Consider the following 17,165-nt stretch of genomic DNA (forward strand, 5'->3'; position numbering starts at 1 on the left):
TTAGACCCTTCCTTTATCATGAGATGGGATATCCAACTCCTTCCCATTCCAATCCTGAGAGCCTTCCGATAGCAGAGATGTGATATCTCAATGCTTATACCAATCCTGAGACCCTTCCTATGGCCTGAGATGTCATATACAACTCCTTCCCAATCCAATCCTGAGACCCTTCCTATAGCATGAGATGTGATATCTCAATGCTTATACCAAATCTGAGACCCTTCCTATAGCATGAGATGTGATATCCAACTCCTTCCCATTCCAATCCTGAGACCCTTCCTATAGCATGAGATGTGATGTCTCAATGCTTCTAATACCAAACCTGAGATCCTTCCTATAACATGAGATGTGATATCCAACTCCTTCCCATTCCAATCCTGAGACCCTTCCTATAGCATGAGATGTGATGTCTCAATGCTTCTAATACCAAACCTGAGAACCTTCCTACAGCATGCGATGTGATATCTCAATGCTTCTAATACCAAACCTGAGACCAGTCCTATAACATGAGATTGGATATCCAACTCCTTCCCTTTCCAAACCTGAGACCCTTCCTATAGCATGAGATGTGATATCCAACTTCTTCCCATTCCAATCCTGAGACCCTTCCTATAACATGAGATGTGATGTCTCAATGCTTCTAATACCAAACCCAGGGCTTTAAGTGGGCTGGGGCCTGCCGGGGCTGGGCCCCGGCAGTCTCCAAAAAGTGGGACTGAGCCGGGGCCCTGCCGGGGCCCCCGTCCCACCACACGCAACATTGGCGGGATGCATTATCCCGTCGCGGCAGCAGCCGCGACGGGATATGCGCCTGCCATGAAGTCAGGCGATCTGACAGAAGTGGCAGCCAGCCACAGCAATGCTGTGGCTGGCTGCCACTTCTGTAAATCATAGTAACTGCCTCTGGTGACCTCTCGCACGAGGGGTCACCAGAGGCAGTTACTGTCCCTTTGTTTCCCCAGGTCGCCGAGGCGTCTTTAACCCTCGGCGAACCTGGGGATTCCTTGATATTTTTCGAGGTTTATGAAAGATGGCTTGAAAAGTACACAATTCAAGCCATCTTTTATAAAGCTTTGCCGACGGACAATTTTGTCCGTAGTCAAAGCTTTATAAAAGATGGCTTGAATTGTGTACTTTCAAAGCCATCTTTTATAAAACCGAAATGTTTTTTTAAAAAAATGGCCTGAAAAGTAGGCAAACCGTAAGGTATGCACACACACACATATATGCATGTTATATATCTGTGTGCGTACCTTACTATGGTTTGTGTTCTTTGCAAGCCATCTTTTCTAAACATAAAAATACATATTTCTATGTTTAGAAAAGATGGCTTGCAAAGTACACAAACCATAGTAAGGTACGCACACAGATATATAACATGCATATATATGTGTGTGTGCATACCTTACGATTTGCGTACGTTTTAGGCCACGCCCCCCACAAGCCACGCCCCCAAATGAGGGCCCCCCTCGATTTCTTACCCCACTTAAAGCCCTGACCAAACCTGAGATCTTTCCTATAACATGAGATGTAATATCCAACTCCTTCCCATTCCAATCCTGAGACCCTTCCTATAGCATGAGATGTGCTATCTCAATGCTTATACCAAACCTGAGACCCTTCCTAAAGCTTGAGATGTGATATCCAACTCCTTCCCATTCCAATCCTGAGACCCTTCCTATAGCATGATATGTGATATCTCAAGGCCTCTAATACCAAACCTGAGATCCTTCCTCTAACATGAAATGTGATATCCAACTCCTTCCCCTTCCAAACCTGAGACCCTTCCTATAGCATGAGATGGGATATCCAACTCCTTCCAAATCCAATACTGATACCCTTCCAATAGCATGAGATGTGATATCCCAATGCTTCTACCAAACCTGAGACCCATACTATGGCATGAGATGTGATATCAAACTCCTTCCCATTCCAATCTTGAGACTCTTCCTATAGCTTGAGATGTGATATCCAACTCCTTCCAAATCCAATACTGATACCCTTCCAATAGCATGAGATGTGATATCCCAATGCTTCTACCAAACCTGAGACCCATACTATGGCATGAGATGTGATATCAAACTCCTTCCCATTCCAATCTTGAGACTCTTCCTATAGCTTGAGATGTGATATCCAACTCCTTCCCATTCCAATCCTGAGACCCTTCCGATATCATGAGATTTGTTATCTCAATGCTTCTAATATCAAACTTGAGACCCTCCCTATAGCATGAGATGTGACATCCAAGTCCTCCCCATTCCAATCCTGAGACCCTTCCTATAGCATGAGATGTGATATCTCAATGCTTCTAATACCAAACCTGAGACCCTTCCTATAACATGAGATGGGATATCCAACTCCTTCCCATTCCAATCCTGAGACCCTTCCGATAGCAGAGATGTCATATCTCAATGCTTATACCAATCCTGAGACCCTTCCTATGGCCTGAGATGTCATATACAACTCCTTCCCAATCCAATCCTGAGACCCTTCCTATAGCATGAGATGTGATATCTCAATGCTTATACCAAATCTGAGACCCTTCCTATAGCATGAGATGTGATATCCAACTCCTTCCCATTCCAATCCTGAGACCCTTCCTATAGCATGAGATGTGATGTCTCAATGCTTCTAATACCAAACCTGAGATCCTTCCTATAACATGAGATGTGATATCCAACTCCTTCCCATTCCAATCCTGAGACCCTTCCTATAGCATGAGATGTGATGTCTCAATGCTTCTAATACCAAACCTGAGAACCTTCCTAAAGCATGCGATTTGATATCTCAATGCTTCTAATACCAAACCTGAGACCAGTCCTATAACATGAGATTGGATATCCAACTCCTTCCCCTTCCAAACCTGGGACCCTTCCTATAGCATGAGATGTGATATCCAACTTCTTCCCATTCCAATCCTGAGACCCTTCCTATAACATGAGATGTGATGTCTCAATGCTTCTAATACCAAACCGGAGATCTTTCCTATAACATGAGATGTGATATCCAACTCCTTCCCATTCCAATCCTGAGACCCTTCCTATAGCATGAGATGTGCTATCTCAATGCTTATACCAAACCTGAGACCCTTCCTAAAGCTTGAGATGTGATATCCAACTCCTTCCCATTCCAATCCTGAGACCCTTCCTATAGCATGAGATGTGATATCTCAAGGCCTCTAATACCAAACCTGAGATCCTTCCTCTAACATGAAATGTGATATCCAACTCCTTCCCCTTCCAAACCTGAGAGCCTTCCTATAGCATGAGATATGATATCCAAGTCCTTCCCATTCCAATCCTGAGACTCTTCCTATAACATGAAATGTGATATCCAACTCCTTCCCATTCCAACCTGAGACCCTTCCTATAGCATGAGATGGGATATCCAACTCCTTCCAAATCCAATACTGATACCCTTCCAATAGCATGAGATGTGATATCCCAATGCTTCTACCAAACCTGAGACCCATACTATGGCATGAGATGTGATATCAAACTCCTTCCCATTCCAATCCTGAGACTCTTCCTATAGCTTGAGATGTGATATCCAACTCCTTCCCATTCCAATTCTGAGACCCTTCCTATGCCATGAGACTTGATATCTCAATGCTTCTAATACCAAACCTGAGACCCGTCCTATAACATGAGATGTGATATCCAAATCTTTCCCCTTCCAAACCTTAGACCCTTCCTTTATCATGAGATGTGATATCCAACTCCTTCCCATTCCAATCCTGAGACCCTTCCGATATCATGAGATTTGTTATCTCAATGCTTCTAATATCAAACTTGAGACCCTCCCTATAGCATGAGATGTGACATCCAAGTCCTCCCCATTCCAATCCTGAGACCCTTCCTATAGCATGAGATGTGATATCTCAATGCTTCTAATACCAAACCTGAGACCCTTCCTATAACATGAGATGGGATATCCAATTCCTTCCCATTCCAATCCTGAGACCCTTCCGATAGCAGAGATGTGATATCTCAATGCTTATACCAATCCTGAGACCCTTCCTATGGCCTGAGATGTCATATACAACTCCATCCCAATCCAATCCTGAGACCCTTCCTATAGCATGAGATGTGATATCTCAATGCTTATACCTAATCTGAGACCCTTCCTATAGCATGAGATGGGATATCCAACTCCTTCCAAATCCAATACTGATACCCTTCCAATAGCATGAGATGTGTGATCCCAATGCTTCTACCAAACCTGAGACCCATACTATAGCATGAGATGGGATATCCAACTCCTTCCAAATCCAATACTGATACCCTTCCAATAGCATGTGATGTGATATCCCAAGGCTTCTACCAAACCTGAGACCCATACTATGGCATGAGATGTGATATCAAACTCATTCCCATTCCAATCCTGAGACTCTTCCTATAGCTTGAGATGTGATATCCAACTCCTTCCCATTCCAATTCTGAGACCCTTCCTATGCCATGAGACTTGATATCTCAATGCTTCTAATACCGAACCTGAGACCCTCCCTATAGCATGAGATGTGACATCCAAGTCCTCCCCATTCCAATCCTGAGACCCTTCCTATAGCATGAGATGTGATATCTCAATGCTTCTAATACCAAACCTGAGACCCTTCCTATAACATGAGATGTGATTTCCAAATCCTTCCCCTTCCAAACCTGAGACCCTCCCTTTAGCATGAGATGTGATATACAACTCCTTCCCATTCCAATCCTGAGACCCTTCTGATAGCATGAGATGTGATATCTCAATGCCTCTAATACCAAACCTGAGATCCTATCTCTAACATGAAATTTGATATCCACCTCCTTCCCTTTCGAAACCTGAGACCCTGCCTATAGCATGAGATGTGATATCCAAGTCCTTCCCATTCCAATCCTGAGACCCTTCCTATAGCATGTGATGTGATATCTCAATGCTTATTCCAAACCTGAGACCCTTCCTATGGCATGAGATGTCATATACAACTCCTTCCCATTCCAATCCTGAGACCCTTCCTATAGCATGAGATGTGATATCTCAATGCATATACCAAACCTGAGACCCTTCCTATAGCATGAGATGTGATATCCAACTTCTTCCCATTCCAATCCTGAGACCCTTCCTATAACATGAGATGTGATGTCTCAATGCTTCTAATACCAAACCTGAGATATTTCCTATAATATGAGATGTGATATCCAACTCCTTCCCATTCCAATCCTGAGACCCTTCCTATAGCATGAGATGTGATATCTCAATGCTTATACCAAACCTGAGACCCTTCCTATAGCTTGAGATGTGATATCCAACTCCTTCCCATTCCAATCCAGAGACCCTTCCTATAGCATGAGATGTGATATCTCAAGGCCTCTAATACCAAACCTGAGATCCTTCCTCTAACATGAAATGTGATATCCAACTCCTTCCCCTTCCAAACCTGAGAGCCTTCCTATAGCATGAGATATGATATCCAAGTCCTTCCCATTCCAATCCTGAGACCCTTTCTATAACATGAAATGTGATATCCAACTCCTTCCCATTCCAACCTGAGACCCTTCCTATAGCATGAGATGGGATATCCAACTCCTTCCAAATCCAATACTGATACCCTTCCGATAGCATGAGATGTGATATCTCAATGCTTCTAATACCAAACCTGAGACCTGTCCTATAACATGAGATGTGATATCCAAATCCTTCCCCTTCCAAACCTCAGACCCTTCCTTTATCATGAGATGTGATATCCAACTCCTTCCCATTCCAATCCTGAGACCCTTCCGATATCATGAGATTTGTTATCTCAATGCTTCTAATATCAAACTTGAGACCCTCCCTATAGCATGAGATGTGACATCCAAGTCCTTCCCATTCCAATCCTGAGACCCTTCCTATAGCATGAGATGTGATATCTCTATGCTTCTAATACCAAACCTGAGACCCTTCCTATAACATGAGATGGGATATCCAACTCCTTCCCATTCCAATCCTGAGACCCTTCTGATAGCAGAGATGTGATATCTCAATGCTTATACCAAATCTGAGACCCTTCCTATAGCATGAGATGTGATATCCAATTCCTTCCCATTCCAATCCTGAGACCCTTCCTATAGCATGAGATGTGATATCTCAATGCTTATACCAAACCTGAGAGCCTACCTATAGCATGAGATGTGATATCCAAGTCCATCCCATTCCAATCCTTAGACCCTTCCGATAGCAGAGATGTGATATCTCAATGCTTATACCAAATCTGAGACCCTTCCTATAGCATGAGATGTGATATCCAATTCCTTCCCATTCCAATCCTGAGACCCTTCCTATAGCATGAGATGTGATATCTCAATGCTTATACCAAACCTGAGAGCCTACCTATAGCATGAGATGTGATATCCAAGTCCATCCCATTCCAATCCTTAGACCCTTCCTACAGCATGCGATGTGATATCTCAATGATTCTAATACCAAACCAGAGACTCGTCCTATAACATGAGATGGGATATCCAACTCCTTCCCATTCCAATCCTGAGCCACTTCCGATAGCAGAGATGTGATATCTCAATGTTTATACCAAACCTGAGACCCTTCCTATAACATGAGATGTGATGTCCAACTCCTTCCCGTTCCAAACCTGAAACACTAACTATAGCATATGTGATATCCAACTCCTTCCCATTCCAAACATGAGACTCTTCCTAAAGCAAGAAAGTAATATCCAACTCCTACCCATTCCAATCCTGAGACCCTTCCCATAGCAAGAGATGTGATATCCAAATCCTTCCAATTCCAATCCTGAGACCCTTCCTATAACATGAGATGTGATATCCAACTCCTTCCCATTCCAACCTGAGACTCTTCCGATAGCAGAGATGTGATATCTCAATGCTTATACCAAACCTGAGACCCTTCCTATAGCATGAGAAGGGATATCCAACTCCTTCCCAATCCAATCCTGAGACCCTTCCGATAGCAGAGACGTGATATCTCAATGCTTCTACCAAACCTGAGACCCTTCCTTTAGCATGAGATGTGATATCCAAATCCTTCACATTCCAATCCTGAGACCCCTCCTATAGCATGAGAAGGGATATCTCAATGCTTCTAATACCAAACCTGAGATCCTTCCTATAACATGAGATGTGATATCCAATTCCTTCCCATTCCAATCCTGAGACCCTTCCGATAGCAGAGATGTGATATCTCAATGCTTATACCAAACCTGATACCCTTCCTATGGCCTGAGATGTCATATACAACTCCTTCGAATTCCAATCGTGAGACCCTTCCTATAGCATGAGATGTGATATCTCAATGCTTATACCAAATCTAAGACCCTTCCTATAACATGAGATGTGATATCCAACTCCTTCCCATTCCAACCTGAGACACTTCCTATAGCATGAGAAGGGATATCCAACTCCTTCCCAATCCAATCCTGAGACCCTTCCGATAGCAGAGATGTGATATCTCAATGCTTATACCAAACCTGAGACCCTTCCTATAGCATGAGAAGGGATATCCAACTCCTTCCCAATCCAATCCTGAGACCCTTCCGATAGCAGAGACGTGATATCTCAATGCTTCTACCAAACCTGAGACCCTGCCTTTAGCATGAGATGTGATATCCAAATCCTTCACATTCCAATCCTGAGACCCTTCCTATAGCATGAGAAGGGATATCTCAATGCTTCTAATACCAAACCTGAGATCCTTCCTATAACATGAGATGTGATATCCAATTCCTTCCCATTCCAATCCTGAGACCCTTCCGATAGCAGAGATGTGATATCTCAATGCTTATACCAAACCTGAGACCCTTCCTATGGCATGAGATGTCATATACAACTCCTTCCCATTCCAATCCTGAGACCCTTCCTATAGCATGAGATGTGATATCTCAATGCTTATACCAAATCTGAGACCCTTCCTATAGCAAGAGATGTGATATCCAACTTCTTCCCATTCCAATCCTGAGACCCTTCCTATAACATGAGATGTGATGTCTAAATGCTTCTAATACCAAACCTGAGATCTTTCCTATAACATGAGATGTGATATCCAACTCCTTCCCATTCCAATCCTGAGACCCTTCCTATAGCATGAGATGTGATATCACAATGCTTATACCAAACCTGAGACCGTTCCTATAGCTTGAGATGTGATATCCAACTCCTTCCCATTCCAATCCTGAGACCCTTCCTATAGCATGAGATGTGATATCTCAAGGCCTCTAATACCAAACCTGAGATCCTTCCTCTAACATGAAATGTGATATCCAACTCCTTCCCCTTCCAAACCTGAGAGCCTTCCTATAGCATGGGATATGATATCCAAGTCCTTCCCATTCCAATCCTGAGACCCTTCCTATAACATGAAATGTGATATCCATCTCCTTCCCATTCCAACCTGAGACCCTTCCTATATCATGAGATGGGATATCTCAATGCTTCTAATACCAAACCTGAGACTCTTCCTATAACATGAGATGGGATATCCAACTCCTTCCCATTCCAATCCTAAGACCCTTTCGATAGCAGAGATGTGATATCTCAATGCTTATACCAAACCTGAGACCCTTCCTACGGCATGAGATGTCATATACAACTCCTTCCCATTCCAATCCTGAGGCCCTTCCTATAGCACGAGATGTGATATCTCAATGCTTATACCAAACCTGAGACCCTTCCTCTAGCATGAGATGTGATATCCAACACCTTCCCATTCCAATCCTGAGACCCTTCCTATAGCATGAGATGTGATAGCCAACTCCTTCCCATTCCAATCCTGAGACCCTTCCTATAGCCTGAGATCTGATATCTCAATGCCTCTAATACCAAACCTGAGATCCTTCCTCTAACATGAAATGTGATATCCAACTCCTTCCCTTTCCAAACCTGAGAGCCTATCTATAGCATGAGATGTGATATCCAAGTCCTTCCCATTCCAATCCTGAGACACTTCCGATAGCAGAGATGTGATATCTCAATGCTTATACCAAACCTGAGACCCTTCCTATAACATGAAATGTGATATCCAACTCCTTCCCGTTCCAAACCTGAGACCCTTCCTATAGCATGGGATATGATATCCAAGTCCTTCCCATTCCAATCCTGAGACCCTTCCTATAACATGAAATGTGATATCCAACTCCTTCCCATTCCAACCTGAGACCCTTCCTATATCATGAGATGGGATATCTCAATGCTTCTAATACCAAACCTGAGACTCTTCCTATAACATGAGATGTGATATCCAGCTCCTTCCCATTCCAATCCTGAGACACTTCCGATAGCATGAGATGTGATATCTCAATGCTTCTAATATCAAAACTGAGACCCTCCCTATAGCATGATATGTGATATCTAAGTCCTTCCCATTCCAATCCTGAGACCCTTCCTATAGCATGAGATGTGATATCTCAATGCTTCTACCAAACCTGAGACCCTTCCTTTAGCATGAGATGTGATAACCAACTCCTTCCCATTCCAATCCTGAGACCCTTCCTATAGCATGAGATGTGATATCTCAATACTTCTAATACCAAACCTGAGATCCTTCCGATAACGTGAGATGTGATATCCAAATCCTTCCCCTTCCAAACCTGAGACCCTCCCTTTAGCATGAGATGTGATATCCAACTCCTTCCCATTCCAATCCTGAGAACCTTCTGATAGCATGAGATGTGATATCTCAATGCTTCTATACCAAACCTGAGATCCTTCCGATAGCATGAGATGTGATATCTCAATGCTTCTAATACCAAACCTGAGATCCTTCCTATAACATGAGATGTGATATCCAAATCCTTCCCCTTCCAAACCTGAGACCCTCCCTTTAGCATGAGATGTGATATCCAACTCCTTCCCATTCCAATCCTGAGACTCTTCTGATAGCATGAGATGTGATATCTCAATGCCTCTAATACCAAACCTGAGATCCTACCTCTAACATGAAATGTGATATCCAACTCTTTCCCCTTCCAAACCTGAGAGCCTTCCTATAGCATGAGATGTGATATCCAAGTCCTTCTAATTCCAATCCTGAGACCCTTCCTATAACATGAGATGTGATATCCAACTCCTTCCCATTCCAACCTGAGACCCTTCCTATAGCATGAGATGGGATATCCAACTCCTTCCAAATCCAATCCTGATACCCTTCCGATAGCATGAGATGTGATATCCCAATGCTTCTACCAAACCTGAGACCCATACTATGGCATGAGATGTGATATCAAACTCCTTCCCCTTCCAAACCTTAGACACTTCCTTTATCATGAGATGTGATATCCAACTCCTTCCCATTCCATCCCTGAGACCCTTCCGATATCATGAGATGTGATATCTCAATGCTTCTAATACCAAACCTGAGACCCTCCTTATAGCATGAGATGTGATATTCAAGTCCTTCCCATTCCAATCCTGAGACCCTTCCTATAGCATGAGATGTGATATATCAATGCTTCTAATACCAAACCTGAGATCCTTCCTATAACATGAGATGTGATATCCAACTCCTTCCCATTCCAATCCCGAGACACTTCCTATAGCATGAGATGTGATATCTCACTGCTTATACCAAACCTGAGACCCTTCCTTTAGCATGAGATGTGATATCCAAGTCCTTCCCATTCCAATCCTGAGACCCTTCCGATAGCATGAGATGTGATGTCTCAATGCTTCTAATACCAAACCTGAGATCCTTCCTATAACATGAAATGTGATATCCAACTCCTTCCCATTCCAATCCTGAGACCCTTCCTATAGCATTAGATGTGATATCTCAAAGCTTATACCAAACCTGAGACCCTTCCTATAGCATGAGATGTGATATCCAACTCCTTCCCATTCCAATCCTGAGACCCTTCCTATAGCATGAGATGTGATATCTCAATGCCTCTAATACCAAACCTGAGATCCTTCCTCTAACATGAAATGTGATATCCAACTCCTTCCCATTCCAATCCTGAGACACTTCCTATAGCATGAGATGTGATATCTAAATGCTTCTAATACCAAACTTGAGACTCTTCCTATAACATGAGATGGGATATCCAACTCCTTCCCATTCCAATCCTTAGAACCTTCCTACAGCATGCAATATGATATCTCAATGATTCTAATAACAAACCTGAGACCCGTCCTATAACATGAGATGGGATATCCAACACCTTCCCATTCCAATCCTGAGACACTTCCGATAGCAGAGATGTGATATCTCAATGCTTATACCAAACCTGAGACCCTTCCTATAACATGAGATGTGATATCCAACTCCTTCCCGTTCCAAACCTGAGACCCTTCCTATAGCATATGTGATATCCAACACATTCCCATTCCAAACATGAGACCCTTCCTATAGCAGGAATGTAATATCCAACTCCTTCCCATTCCAATCCTGAGACCATTCCTATAGCATGAGATGTGATATCTCAATGCTTCTAATACCAAACCTGAGATCCTTCCTATGACATGAGATGTGATATCCAATTACTCCCCATTCCAAACCTGAGAACCTTCCTACAGCATGTGATGTGATATCTCAATGCTTCTAATACCAAACCTGAGACCAGTCCTATAACATGAGATTGGATATCCAACTCCTTCCCCTTCCAAACCTGAGACCCTTCCTATAGCATGAGATGTGATATCCAACTTCTTCCCATTCCAATCCTGAGACCCTTCCTATAACATGAGATGTGATGTCTCAATGCTTCTAATACCAAACCTGAGATCTTTCCTATAACATGAGATGTGATATCCACCTCCTTCCCATTCCAATCCTGAGACCCTTCCCATAGCATGAGATGTGCTATCTCAATGCTTATACCAAACCTGAGACCCTTCCTAAAGCTTGAGATGTGATATCCAACTCCTTCCCATTCCAATCCTGAGACCCTTCCTATAACATGAAATGTGATATCCAACTCCTTCCCATTCCAATCTGAGACCCTTCCTATAGCATGAGATGTGATATCTCAAGGCCTCTAATACCAAACCTGAGATCCTTCCTCTAACATGAAATGTGATATCCAACTCCTTCTCCTTCCAAACCTGAGAGCCTTCCTATAGCATGAGATATGATATCCAAGTCCTTCCCATTCCAATCCTGAGACCCTTCCTATAACATGAAATGTGATATCCAACTCCTTCCCATTCCAACCTGAGACCCTTCCTATAGCATGAGATGTGATATCCAACTCCTTCCCATTCCAATCCTGAGACCCTTCCTATAGCATGAGATGTGATATCCATCTCATTCCCTTTCCAAACCTGAGACCCTGCCTATAGCATGAGATGTGATATCCAAGTCCTTCCCATTCCAATCCTGAGACCCTTTCTATAGCATGTGATGTGATATCTGAATGCTTATACCAAACCTGAGACCCTTCCTACGGCATGAGATGTCATATACAACTCCTTCCCATTCCAATCCTGAGGCCCTTCCTATAGCACGAGATGTGATATCTCAATGCTTATACCAAACCTGAGACCCTTCCTCTAGCATGAGATGTGATATCCAACTCCTTCCCATTCCAATCCTGAGACCCTTCCTATAGCATGAGATGTGATAGCCAACTCCTTCCCATTCCAATCCTGAGACCCTTCCTATAGCCTGAGATCTGATATCTCAATGCCTCTAATACCAAACCTGAGATCCTTCCTCTAACATGAAATGTGATATCCAACTCCTTCCCTTTCCAAACCTGAGAGCCTATCTATAGCATGAGATGTGATATCCAAGTCCTTCCCATTCCAATCCTGAGACACTTCCGATAGCAGAGATGTGATATCTCAATTCTTATACCAAACCTGAGACCCTTCCTATAACATGAAATGTGATATCCAACTCCTTCCCGTTCCAAACCTGAGACCCTTCCTATAGCATCGGATATGATATCCAAGTCCTTCCCATTCCAATCCTGAGACCCTTCCTATAACATGAAATGTGATATCCAACTCCTTCCCATTCCAACCTGAGACCCTTCCTATATCATGAGATGGGATATCTCAATGCTTCTAATACCAAACCTGAGACTCTTCCTATAACATGAGATGTGATATCCAGCTCCTTCCCATTCCAATCCTGAGACACTTCCGATAGCATGAGATGTGATATCTCAATGCTTCTAATATCAAAACTGAGACCCTCCCTATAGCATGATATGTGATATCTAAGTCCTTCCCATTCCAATCCTGAGACCCTTCCTATAGCATGAGATGTGATATCTCAATGCTTCTACCAAACCTGAGACCCTTCCTTTAGCATGAGATGTGATAACCAACTCCTTCCCATTCCAATCCTGAGACCCTTCCTATAGCATGAGATGTGATATCTCAATACTTCTAATACCAAACCTGAGATCCTTCCGATAACGTGAGATGTGATATCCAAATCCTTCCCCTTCCAAACCTGAGACCCTCCCTTTAGCATGAGATGTGATATCCAACTCCTTCCCATTCCAATCCTGAGAACCTTCTGATAGCATGAGATGTGATATCTCAATGCTTCTATACCAAACCTGAGATCCTTCCGATAGCATGAGATGTGATATCTCAATGCTTCTAATACCAAACCTGAGATCCTTCCTGTAACATGAGATGTGATATCCAAATCCTTCCCCTTCCAAACCTGAGACCCTCCCTTTAGCATGAGATGTGATATCCAACTCCTTCCCATTCCAATCCTGAGACTCTTCTGATAGCATGAGATGTGATATCTCAATGCTTCTATACCAAACCTGAGATCCTTCCGATAGCATGAGATGTGATATCTCAATGCTTCTAATACCAAACCTGAGATCCTTCCTGTAACATGAGATGTGATATCCAACTCTTTCCCCTTTCCAAACCTGAGAGCCTTCCTATAGCATGAGATGTGATATCCAAGTCCTTCTAATTCCAATCCTGAGACCCTTCCTATAGCATTAGATGGGATATCCAACTCCTTCCAAATCCAATCCTGATACCCTTCCGATAGCATGAGATGTGATATCCCAATGCTTCTACCAAACCTGAGACCCATACTATGGCATGAGATGTGATATCAAACTCCTTCCCCTTCCAAACCTTAGACACTTCCTTTATCATGAGATGTGATATCCAACTCCTTCCCATTCCATCCCTGAGACCCTTCCGATATCATGAGATGTGATATCTCAATGCTTCTAATATCGAACTTGAGACCCTCCTTATAGCATGAGATGTGATATTCAAGTCCTTCCCATTCCAATCCTGAGACCCTTCCTATAGCATGAGATGTGATATCTCAATGCTTCTAATACCAAACCTGAGACCCTTCCTATAACATGAGATGGGAATATCCAACTCCTTCCCATTCCAATCCTGAGACCCTTCCGATAGTAGAGATGTGATATCTTAATGCTTATACCAAACCTGAGACACTTCCTATAGCATGAGATGTGATATCTCACTGCTTATACCAAACCTGAGACCCTTCCTATAGCATGAGATGTGATATCCAACTCCTTCCCGTTCCAAACCTGAGACCCTTCCTATAGCATATGTGATATCCAACACATTCCCATTCCAAACATGAGACCCTTCCTATAGCAGGAATGTAATATCCAACTCCTTCCCATTCCAATCCTGAGACCATTCCTATAGCATGAGATGTGATATCTCAATGCTTCTAATACCAAACCTGAGATCCTTCCTATGACATGAGATGTGATATCCAATTCCTCCCCATTCCAAACCTGAGAACCTTCCTACAGCATGCGATGTGATATCTCAATGCTTCTAATACCAAACCTGAGACCAGTCCTATAACATGAGATTGGATATCCAACTCCTTCCCATTCCAATCCTGAGACCCTTCCTATAGCATGAGATGTGATATCTCAATGCCTCTAATACCAAACCTGAGATCCTTCCTCTAACATGAAATGTGATATCCAACTCCTTCCCATTCCAATCCTGAGACACTTCCTATAGCATGAGATGTGATATCTAAATGCTTCTAATACCAAACTTGAGACTCTTCCTATAACATGAGATGGGATATCCAACTCCTTCCCATTCCAATCCTTAGACCCTTCCTACAGCATGCAATATGATATCTCAATGATTCTAATAACAAACCTGAGACCCGTCCTATAACATGAGATGGGATATCCAACACCTTCCCATTCCAATCCTGAGACACTTCCGATAGCAGAGATGTGATATCTCAATGCTTATACCAAACCTGAGACCCTTCCTATAACATGAGATGTGATATCCAACTCCTTCCCGTTCCAAACCTGAGACCCTTCCTATAGCATATGTGATATCCAACACATTCCCATTCCAAACATGAGACCCTTCCTATAGCAGGAATGTAATATCCAACTCCTTCCCATTCCAATCCTGAGACCATTCCTATAGCATGAGATGTGATATCTCAATGCTTCTAATACCAAACCTGAGATCCTTCCTATGACATGAGATGTGATATCCAATTCCTCCCCATTCCAAACCTGAGAACCTTCCTACAGCATGCGATGTGATATCTCAATGCTTCTAATACCAAACCTGAGACCAGTCCTATAACATGAGATTGGATATCCAACTCCTTCCCCTTCCAAACCTGAGACCCTTCCTATAGCATGAGATGTGATATCCAACTCCTTCCCATTCCAATCCTGAGACCCTTCCGATATCATGAGATTTGTTATCTCAATGCTTCTAATATCAAACTTGAGACCCTCCCTATAGCATGAGATGTGACATCCAAGTCCTCCCCATTCCAATCCTGAGACCCTTCCTATAGCATGAGATGTGATATCTCAATGCTTCTAATACCAAACCTGAGACCCTTCCTATAACATGAGATGGGATATCCAACTCCTTCCCATTCCAATCCTGAGACCCTTCCGATAGCAGAGATGTGATATCTCAATGCTTATACCAATCCTGAGACCCTTCCTATGGCCTGAGATGTCATATACAACTCCTTCCCAATCCAATCCTGAGACCCTTCCTATAGCATGAGATGTGATATCTCAATGCTTATACCAAATCTGAGACCCTTCCTATAGCATGAGATGTGATATCCAACTCCTTCCCATTCCAATCCTGAGACCCTTCCTATAGCATGAGATGTGATGTCTCAATGCTTCTAATACCAAACCTGAGATCCTTCCAATAACATGAGATGTGATATCACATCTCATGCTATAGGAAGGGTCTCAGGATTGGAATGGGAAGGAGTTGTATATGACATCTCATGCCATAGGAAGGGTCTCAGGTTTGGTATAAGCATTGAGATATCACATCACATGCTATAGGAAGGGTCTCAGGATTGGAATGGGAAGGACTTGGATATCACATCTCATGCTATAGGCAGGGCCTCAGGTTTGGAAAGGGAAGGAGATGGATATCACATTTCATGTTAGAGATAGGATCTCAGGTTTGGTATTAGAGGCATTGAGATATCACATCTCATGCTATCAGAAGGGTCTCAGGATTGGAATGGGAAGGAGTTGTATATCACATCTCATGCTAAATGGAGGGTCTCAGGTTTGGAAGGGGAAGGATTTGGCAATCACATCTCATGTTATAGGAAGGATCTCAGGTTTGGTATTAGAGGCATTGAGATATCACATCTCATGCTATCATAAGGGTCTCAGGATTGGAATGGGAAGCTCTCAGGTTTGGAAGGGGAAAGAGTTGGATATCACATTTCATGTTAGAGGTAGGATCTCAGGTTTGGTATTAGAGGCATTGAGATATCACATCTCATGCTATCAGAAGGGTCTCAGGAATGGAATGGGAAGGAGTTGGATATCACATCTCATGCTAAAGGGAGGGTCTCAGGTTTGGAAGGGGAAGGATTTGGATATCACAACTCATGTTATAGGAAGGATCTCAGGTTTGGTATTAGAAGCATTGAGATATCACATCTCATGCTATCGGAAGGATCTCAGGTTTGGTATTAGAAGCATTGAGATATCACATCTCATGCTATCAGAAGGGTCTCAGGATTGGAATGGGAAGGAGTTGGATATCACATCTCATGCTAAAGGGAGGGTCTCAGGTTTGGAAGGGGAAGGATTTGCATATCACATCTCATGTTATCGGAAGGATCTCACGTTTGGTATTAGAAGTATTGAGATATCATATCTCATGCTATAGGAAGGGTCTCAAGTTTGATATTAGAAGCATTGAGATATCACATCTCAT

This window comes from Ambystoma mexicanum, chromosome 2p (genome assembly GCF_040938575.1).
Source record: "Ambystoma mexicanum isolate Mex_15411 chromosome 2p, UKY_AmexF1_1, whole genome shotgun sequence".
Taxonomy (NCBI): domain Eukaryota; kingdom Metazoa; phylum Chordata; class Amphibia; order Caudata; family Ambystomatidae; genus Ambystoma; species Ambystoma mexicanum.